At 30.7% G+C, this 8,745-nt stretch overlaps 1 protein-coding gene across 5 annotated transcripts in view; it reads left to right on the forward strand.

The window, feature by feature from the left end:
- The window catches only part of LOC117173178 (glutathione hydrolase 1 proenzyme-like), a 138,535-nt gene that overhangs the window by 19,624 nt on the left and 110,166 nt on the right, over positions 1-8,745 (forward strand). The window contains exon 1 of one of the 5 annotated variants that reach the window (XM_033361599.1): positions 4,889-4,910. The exons of 3 other annotated variants lie outside the window; for them this stretch is intronic. The gene's annotated coding sequence lies outside the window, so the exon portion shown is untranslated. One more of the 5 variants, XM_033361598.1, reaches the window with a different exon arrangement.

The raw sequence follows: 8,745 nt of genomic DNA on the forward strand, positions 1-8,745 counted from the left end.
ACTATCTCCGAGACTATTTTGTTTCAAATCGACTTTGTTTATAGACTCAAATGGGCCAAGCTATTTCGCTAAAGAAGACTCAGAGATTTCTTTCGGTAGGGTACCATGTAAATTTTTTCTGTGAGCGTCCTGTGACAATTCTGGAATATCGCGATGCGCGATATGTGAATAAATATTTTCAGAACAATTTAGGAACAAGGTTACAGAGTAAACACTTTTTGTAACGGTGTCGTAGAACAATTAAATTTTGAACATAATAGTTGAATTTTCTACTTAAAAAGATAAATTCCCAAGGAAAAAGTATCATAGTTTATATTTAAATAAAAAAGATGAAATTTATACAAAAAAGGATACAATTTTAAAACCAAAATCACCAATTTTCAACCAATAAAGATTTTTCACTGATGAAATAAATAAATGTTTATTTAAATTGTTGAACCTTTAAACTAAAAGACGAATTTTCTCTACAAAAATGGAATTCCTAAACCAAAATATGACTTTTCAGAAAAAAATTAATTTTCCACGAAACTGATGCATTTTTACCTACGAAATATGAAATTTCCAAACAAGAAAATTATTATTTTTTTACTAAAACAGGAGAATATTCAACTAAAAATGATGAATCTTAAAAAAATGGACGTTACATTTTCAGTTTAAAAATTAATTTTTAACCGAAAAAAGGCTTTTTGATTAAACAGTTACATTTTCAAACAAAGCCATAAGCTTTCAATCAAACAAATACATTTTTAACGTTAAATTTTTAACCCAAGATATGTATTTTAAACTAAAAATATAAATCTTCAAGAAAAAAAGGTTTCCTAGCAAAGTGATTCAACCAAATCTTTCAAACAAAATAGTTGAATACTCAAGCAAAAAATAATAATTTTTAACCAAAAAGTTGCATTTTCATAAAAAAAGGATATTTCTACTTAACCAGATGAATGTTCAAATCAAAAAGATAAATTTGGAAAAAGGGTTGAATTTCCTTACAAAAAAGATTTCAGTTGACTTTTCAAGATCAAATTCGAATTTATTAACCAAAAATAAGCTCCTAAGAAAAAAATTGAATTTTCAATCCAAAAAGACGATTTTCTTTCAATCAAAAAGGTGGAATTTTTAACAAAATAGTTTAATTCTCTACCAAATAGCTGCATTTTTATTTTTATCCAAGAAAGATGAAATTTGTACCAAAATATTAAATTTAAACAAAAAGTAAATACTCTATGAATTAGTTCAGTTTTCAACAAAACGGAAGAATTCTCAACCAAAAAATGTGGCTTTTCAACCCAGTTGTTGAATTTACAACCAAATAGTTGCATTTTTATCCGAAAAGGTATAATTTCTGCTATTAGCGGATGAATTGAAAAAAGACAAATTTTCAAAAAAAAGGTTAAATTTTTTTTTAAGTAGATTGTTAAAATATATTTTTTTCCATCTTTTATTATTAAGCTTTGTACATAAACGTAGTTTTCTTTCGGCTCTTGCATTTCTCCAAGTTTGAGACCGATATTTTATGTATAAAAAAAGTTCGAACGTTCAAAAAATGTTGAGGCTCAAAAAAAAGATGAAATAATTTTCAGTGAAGTTCCTACCAAAATGCAGTACCTAAACGTACCTTATTGTACTCTAATACATTTCCCAAAGTATCAGCTCGATATTTTATTCACAAAAAAAGTTCTTAGGTTCAAAAAAACATTCAGTGAACTGAAAAAGTGTGGTCGGTAATATAGGTATTTAGCTTTGTCACATGCCCTTAAGAAATAGTTAAATTTGTATTCAAAGAAGATTCCAGTTTACTTTTCAACCCTAAAATAAGAATGATAAATAATAAGTTAATGCTGTGCTACATAGACGAATGTTTAAGAAAAATGTATGACTTTTTAACAAGATTGTTCAATTTTTACACAAACAGTTATATTTTTGTCTAAGAAAAATTAAAAGTTAAAAAATTAAAAAGACCAATTTTCAAAAACGAGTTCAATTTTCAACTGAAAAGATTTCAATTGACTTTTCAACAAAAAATAGGAATTTTAAACAAAAAATAAATAAGGTAGAAAATAGTTGAATTTTAAACAAAACAATTGCATTTTTACCAAAAAACATGCAATATTGATACTGAAAAAGATGACCTTTTAAACAAAAAAGGACAAATTTTCAGAAAAAAGTAGTTTTTATCCAAAAAAGATTTCAGTTGATTTACACGGAAAAAATTTATCTGTAAAAAAGTCACGAACTTCGGATACGATATGAAAAAATGAAACGGTGAATCGTTATTTCTATGAGAAATGTATGGATAAATTTCGAAGATTGTAAACATTTCGCATTTACCAGAAAAGTGTTTCTAAAAATTTCAGACTTAAGGGCATGTGATACTTACAGTTTCCCCGGCTTTTTAGCACAAAAATGAAAAATTTTTAAAACTGAATTCGGAGATGCTATAAAATATCATAACAGACGTCCCGGACACTTTTTTTAAGGGTTAATAACAAAAAAATGTATTGTGCTAAATAAAAATTTTTATGTTTATTTGTAAGTCTACAGTTTTCGGCCAAAAATATGGTGTAGTTTGGAAGTAACGCTCGGGTGAATTGTAACACACATAACCTCGAAATATACACGCATGTTGTTAGCAATATCAACAATTTTTTTATAAAAAAACACAAAAAAAATTGTCCGGGGACGTCCGTTAGCATGTTCGCTATCATTAACCCAGATTTTAAAGGCAAAATATTTCTTATCCTAGGAAAAAAGCCGGGGGAATCTAACACTGAAAAAATCGATAATATTTCCTAAGCGCCATGCAAATTAATCTCATTTTGCTAAATTAAAACTTTTTTGAATTAACCCACAGAAAAGTGTGTGGGGACGTCCGTTAGCATGTTCGCTATCATTTCCCAAATTTTTAAGACAAAATATTTATTATTATAGAAAAAAAGCCGGGGGAACCTAAAACTGGTAAAATCGACAATTTTCTAAGTATCACATGCCCTTAAAGATAAAAAGGAAAAATTCTATTTGTAAACACGCGCAGCCATAGAGGCCATACAATCTAGTCATCAGACGAACTCGAACCATCCATACGCAACAAGGCACGTACCGCGCGTGTGGGAAGGCCTGTGTGCGGGCCACGTGTAGGCGAACCTACTTACCAGTTCTTAGATTTGTCGGCCAAGGTCGTTAGTGCTCTGGGAATTTTATCCCAATCACTCGCAATATTTTTGTAATTATCCACGAAAAGAAGTGATGAAGCGTTTTAGAATTTTCAGATCGAGTTCGTCATTTTTTTTCGAATTTCGCAGATTAATTAGGAAAATACATCAATATCTCAAGTGAGCATATTTGAAATGCTAAAAAACAGGACGCTGACTGGTCAAGCGGGGGGGGGGGGAGGTCAGATTCAATATGCTTGAATATAATAAATACTCATGAAACATTATATTTTCAATAAACACATTATCCAATATTACGTATGTTCTATGTAATTACATGTATAATATATATGTTACACATATTTTTCTGAAGAATGCACTTTACGCAGAATTTCTTCATTTTTTTAAACAATGTTATAAAAATCTTCGCAAGAACTAGTTAAATTGTATTTCACAAAAAGTAACGATTTCAACGTTTCGACTGACAATTGAGTTTTCTCTGTTGTCCAGATTTTATTTACCCCCGAAAAAACATGCTCCGTAGGAGCATTGGTTCCTTGGGAGGCACAAACTATATTCGACAATTTTTTTAGATTCGCAAAAGGCACATTTTTCGTTCAAAAATGTTGGAATACTTCAACCAACTTTTGGTCAATCGAAATTTTATTTTCAATCCACTGTGTCACGTTTTCTTGGACAACGAATTCTTTTAGGTATGTGACATCGTCAAAGAGATAGTTTTCATCAATTCCGTTACAACGAAAGAATGATGTTAATTCTTGGTATGTTTGAGAGACATTTTCCCAAGTAATCGTTTCATTAAGAGATACCCGCTTTAAAAGGTTACTAATTTGCAGATTTTTGTCCCAATTCTCTAAATATTTTAGACAATTCGCGTAAAAATGTTTAACATGTGATTTAAATCACGTTTCGTCTATGAGGCCGTTTTCAGTTAAGACAGAAAGATGCTGTCTGATTGACAGTTGAATGAAAACGCTTTCAATTCTCTGCTCTAATTTCTTTTTCAAAACGTCAATAAAATGACAAGTTTCCATAATTGTTACTGTTTCACCCTCAAGACTTGTGACAGTATCGCAGAACAAAGCGGCCTGATTATGAATAAAATACAACCACATTTCGGATGTTTCATTAGGAAACAAATCTTCAAGTAACTTTGGACATTTTTCCAAAGATAAGAAATAATCCTTATAGTTTTTTGTATTCTATTTCGACATCACTATATAATTCTTTCAGTGCTTCTACTCTAACAGTGTAGATGTAGAGGGAAGAGTGAGTTTGCACAATTATTAGCTCAATTTCGATTGGCAATAAGTCTGCTGCTGTTTGACTAGAATTATGCACAATATGTGCTGAACAACCAACACCTATAATATTGTATCCTAACTGTTCTTGTAATTTGAAAAATATGTTATTTTGGCCCTTTCTCAACATACCACCGAAATTTGTGTTGGCGTTATCAGCGCAATAGGCAACAACCTTGTCTTTTAGTCGGTTTTTAGTTAATATATCAAAGAATTCGTAATTATTTCAGAAGTTTCTCCAGGAAGAGAAACGACATACATGCACGTACATACATACGACATGCTTGTACGTACCGTACAAGCGTAAGAAAAAGTTTTATGTCTTTGTGGTTAGATGCGTCAGAGTATATGGAAATACAAGATGTATACTCTAAATCATTTTTCTGTAGTTCTGCCGCATGAGGAGCGAACATTTTTACTTATAGTGGCTTCAGTCTTGGTACGCTACATGCAAACTTTTTCTCAAACATTAATTGTATTATTCTGATCGTGCAATCCATTGATCGAAAACTGTGTATGGTACACCGCCTCACACGCTGCTAAATCCTTATCTTTTAAACCAAATGGAGTTTTTCTGAAGTAATCTGTAAGTTGGTTGCTGCTTGCCGCATCCTTTAAGTGATTCTTATGATTATCTCGCAAAATGTGCCTGTTGATATCTGATCTCCCTCCGGAGGCAATTGAAAATTCGCTGTTGCAGGTTTCACAAAAAACTTGTGAATCGGTTTTATTTTTTTTGATGAAGGGGAACGCCTTGCTAAGATCATCTGTAAATTTGCAGTTTCGTTTCTGTGCCATTGTTAATGTAAAATTGTGAATATCTTATGAAGGAAATCAACCACGACGATTTATTATCTATTGCCAATTAGTTCTTCAAACCATCGTACCATCTGTAATTTTACTCTGCAATACTATTAAACTAAATAAAAACGTACAGAGTGATTTTCCAGCTGCAATTAAAGATATTTTACTTGAAATAATAGAATCCCTTATGATCTCTTAAAGCTCTTATATGTACTTTAAATACAAGGTGAAAAATATTATCTTGTTTTAATTTTAATGACTTAGATTATTTCACAATTTTTGGTACTTCAATGTTACAAACTCATGGAAAATGCTTAACCTTAAACGTGAATTGACTACACTGAAATATTACTTTTCACATGGTAAATTAATTAACTATACTGAAACTGATAATATTACTGAAATGTTCTTTTGTAAAATCGCAGAAATTTGTAAGTTTCATTTAGGATTTATTACAGTGTTAGAAGGAACCGAATCTTCATTTATCAACGATTCAAAGTGCGATAAATTAGTAAATTTAACAAAACAAGTTAAAATTACCTTCGTTCTTCAAGTTTATCATCGTTCTTTGCTTTGTTATTCTATTTCCCAAAAGGGACATTATCCTGGTTTGACAGAAAGAAGGGAAGCAAATAGGAAAGAAAGCACTAAATCTTCAGCCAATAATATAGCTGTTTGTTGAATATCATTGGATTCTCGACTATTCGCAATGTTGAAACCTCAAATTTGATTGGTCGAGAACCTACAGAGAAACTCAGAATGCCGTTCGATTGTAGCAGAAAATCGTAAGAGTGAAAGAGACTGAGATGGATTCACTCTCTCTTTCACTCTTATGATTTTCTGTTTTCTGCGTTTCGTTTTCTGCTAATTTCTGGTTTTTCTAAAAAAAAACCATTGGCAGGACAAACAGGACAAATAGCTGAAAAGACGGACGTTTGACAGGACGCTCACCTCGACAGGACAAACTGCTAAAAACAGGATAGTCCTGCCAAAAACAGGTTGTATGGTCACTTTATTAATATCCGATGAATTTTTCTCATATCCGAGACCTAGCTACTAGTTCACAACTTTCGTAAGGACACATTATTTCCGTTTATCAGCAACAAAATATGAATTTCAAACAAAAGGTTAAAAGAGTTTTTAACAAATCAGTTGATTCTGTAAAGGAAAAGGCTGTCTTTTTAAGAAAATGGTTAAATTTTCAACCAAATAATAACATCTATAACTAAGAAGATAATCTACAAGAAAAGTTTTTCGAATACGCAAAAATTACGCACATAAGTGAAGGGCCCCCTACCTTCTATTGAAAGAATTGTAAAAAATTGTTTGTACCCCCCCCCCCCCTTGAGCTGTTACGTAATTTTAATAGGGTTCCTTCCTGCGCCCGACCGTCGGTACAAAACTGGTCTAAGATTGTTATAGAACAATGTAACCTTTATATTCCATTTCTGTAACACGTGTAACATTCTAGCGACGTGACAGCTTTATAACTATGTTCTATATAAGTCAAATAAGAGAATTCCAGCACTGTTATGTATAAGAGCCTTACAGAACAGTGTGACTTTTATGTTCTGTCAATGTTACAGCACACTGTTGTAAAAATGTTATGTATAATGTTGCCTTTTTATATATTAATTTATTTAAGTAATATCAAATAATTACTTTAGAATTAAATTTAAAAAAGATTTCTATATGACCCCCACCCCTCCCTCTGCATCCCATTTATAAATTTCAGGAAATTTTTCATTATTCTTCATTATTTTATTTGCATTCAGATGAGCAGTATTATTTAACTCGATTGTGCTTAAAAAATGATCTGACATTGTGACTAGCCCAATTAATACACTATTAATTATATTTTATACAAGAGAAGTTAACCCAAATCAGATTAATAGTGCTCTTGCTACGATTATTAGCTGTGAAGGTGGAATTCGCTGGCGTGTCACCAGGAGGTATAGTGTACCATTTAAAAGCATAAAAACTTCAGACCTATACGATTCCTTAACAATCTGCATCTATAATTTATAAATGAATGAATGAATTAACATAAATTATCAACAAAACAGTCCCACATCCAAACAAATAGTTGATTATTCAACCAAAAAGATGATATGTTAAAAAAGAAGATTCGTTTATTACAAAAGAAGAATAATTTTCAAATAAATAGTGTAAGTTTCTATACTAAAAATTTCTATACTAAAATTTGTTAAAACTATGAAGACAGAAAGGCAAATTATCTTAAAAATGATTGAATTTTCAATCAGAAAATTATAACATTTTAACAAGAAAGTTAATTTTCTACCAAGCACCTAAATTTTCCAATGAATAGTTTTACTTTTAACTAAATAGTGGAATTCCCTACCAAAGTAGTTAAATTATGAACCAAAAGTTTGAGTTTTTAACAATAAAGTTTATTTGCTACCAAATATTTTTATATCCTACTAATTGTATACATTTTCAAGCCAAAAAGACGAATTTTTGCAAAACCGAATTTGTTTTAACAAAAGTTCAACTTTCAAACAAATAGTTGATTTTTTAAATAAAAAAATGAATATATTCAACGAAACAGAATTTCTGAACGAAGAAGATCGATTTACTACAAAAAAAGATAAATTTTAAACAAAACACATTCAGTTTCAACGATATAGTTGTATTTTCAACTGAAAGAGATAACAATTACACATGTTAAAATTTTTCGATATACTGTTTAGTTTGTAATAATAATGTTACACATTTATGTGATAATAAATATTACACAATCTAAGAAAAAAGATCATTTATAGCTCTGGCGGGATTCGAACACCGCGTATGACTGATTCCCGGTCAGATACTCTACACAGAGAGACTTTTGATATTAATATTTCTTTTATCGCGTATCCATAATTCAAATAAAGTATACGAATTTAGGGATAATCGAGGTTCACTTAGAAAAAGTCTAATAGTGACTTTAGAAATGCAGAGTAATATATCTTTGATTGGAATAAATCGTACGAATTTTAGACTTTTACATAGAAAAATTACAGTATTTCTAAGTTGCTGTATTAAATTTTGTAATGGATTCGAATAACAAAAATTATGATAGTGCTTTGAAAGAAGAGAAACAGAATGTTCTACATTTCGTTAAGAACGGCTTGCAATCTTCCTAAACCACTATGCGAAAAATGGGGATCACATGATGTTATGTTTCACGCTGGAGCATGGCAAAAAGAAAGACGGAGAGAAGTGCATGAACGTACACTATTTCATGGACTTCATATACTTAATATACTTAATATATATGTGTATACGCTTAAAAGGTTGCTCGCTGGCAACAGTGGGTTTGTTTAAGAAGATTATACTAATGCCTATACGCACAAATAAACCTATCTTATCTATAAATCGCATGCATTACGCTGAGACTCATAATTCTTTCGGTCCTTATATACTAAACGAGAGAAACGTATTACTACATGTGAGAAACTAATAGTTCT

Source organism: Belonocnema kinseyi, chromosome 5 (assembly GCF_010883055.1).
Source record: "Belonocnema kinseyi isolate 2016_QV_RU_SX_M_011 chromosome 5, B_treatae_v1, whole genome shotgun sequence".
NCBI lineage: Eukaryota > Metazoa > Arthropoda > Insecta > Hymenoptera > Cynipidae > Belonocnema > Belonocnema kinseyi.